The sequence below is a fragment of the Leptinotarsa decemlineata genome, unplaced genomic scaffold, assembly GCF_025532065.1.
Source record: "Leptinotarsa decemlineata unplaced genomic scaffold, Ldec_3_MD MMD2_tig00000199_RagTag_RagTag, whole genome shotgun sequence".
Lineage (NCBI taxonomy): Eukaryota > Metazoa > Arthropoda > Insecta > Coleoptera > Chrysomelidae > Leptinotarsa > Leptinotarsa decemlineata.
In genome coordinates this window covers 3,751,176-3,752,444 of record NW_027412544.1, presented here as the reverse complement: position 1 = coordinate 3,752,444, position 1,269 = coordinate 3,751,176, and the positions used below count along the sequence as shown (strand labels likewise).

Here is a 1,269-nt window from a genome sequence, read left to right as displayed (position 1 = left end):
GAATATTCATAGAATATGCTTGAATGAATATGGCAGGATTATTCCCGAAAGAATGTGCAAGAATGTCTATAAATGGATTATTCTCCCTTGAATATTGTCGATCGAATATACCATATGGTATATTCTTAGAATATATCCCCACGGCATATTTTGGAATATTCTATACAATGGAATTTTGAATTATCTTATAATAACGTATTCAAATAATTCAATATTATTAAAAACCAAAATATTTGAAGATCTTAATCGAATGCATAACCTAATGTATATAACTCTGATAGTGTTAACCAGTTTTTGAACTCAACGTGGCAGGTTCGCGTGTGTAATGCATGGTGTGTTGGTGTTGTTATCAAAGTATAATTCTGTCACGTTCAGTGTACCATTTATAATTTGGGGTTGTCCAATTTGCAGGACAGCGAATAGTTTGATTTTGGATCTTCAAACAGGAGAGTTGCATATATTCAGTCTTTAAGAAAAGTAAGTAAAATGCAATAGTATCGATAGTAAAGGCATGGTGATTAACCTACTATACCTCATTTTAGGTTCGAGGAGAGTTGGTGTGTGGGATTTGTTGGTTTGACTAAGTACATGTTTGAACTAGAGTGATTTCAGTTGTGTATCTTCAATAGAGAAAAGTAAGTGAATGACACATTTTTTTGTATCATTTGTTTTCATAACTTTTATCACTCGTTTTCAAGATAGTATCAATTTGCCTAAAAGGAAACAGAGTGGTACCTGGTACAGGCAGGTGCGCTAAGGAACTGAAAACGTAATGAGTACTTTTCAACAAGACAATGCAAGTTGCTCTCCAAGTCATAAAATGTTGTAAATGTTCATGAGTAACCTATGCGAAAAATATCTATTTGATTTTTATTCCAGTTTTATTGTGCCACTTTCAAATAGTGATAATGAACGTTAATGTACATTTTGTTCCAGGTATTACTATTGAAACACTGGCTGATGCATTGTTGGACAAATATAAGGAAAACTATTCTGGTGAGCAAAGTTTGGATAACTTTGAGTAAGTGAAATTCATTGAAGAACCCATCATACCACTCATTTTAAATACTTCATTTGTGGGTTTATTTTTGTAAGTGAGAAACCTAACCTAACCTATTTCTTGATGTGATACATTTTTTCTTTTTCAATGAAATGATATATTTATTATTTTTCAATTAGTGCTGATGAATTCACAGAGTTGTTATTTTATTATATTTTTTAGTATACATTCGTTTGAGAGTAGGAACATCCTAATTTGAATACATTTCT

At 31.5% G+C, this 1,269-nt stretch overlaps 1 long non-coding RNA gene across 1 annotated transcript; it reads left to right on the top strand.

Moving 5' to 3' along the window:
- Positions 1-318: 318 nt before the first annotated feature.
- Positions 319-1,269, top strand: LOC141481497 (uncharacterized). The gene is made up of 3 exons (XR_012465021.1): positions 319-477; positions 543-635; positions 937-1,269. It is a non-coding gene; the product is annotated as an uncharacterized lncRNA (long non-coding RNA).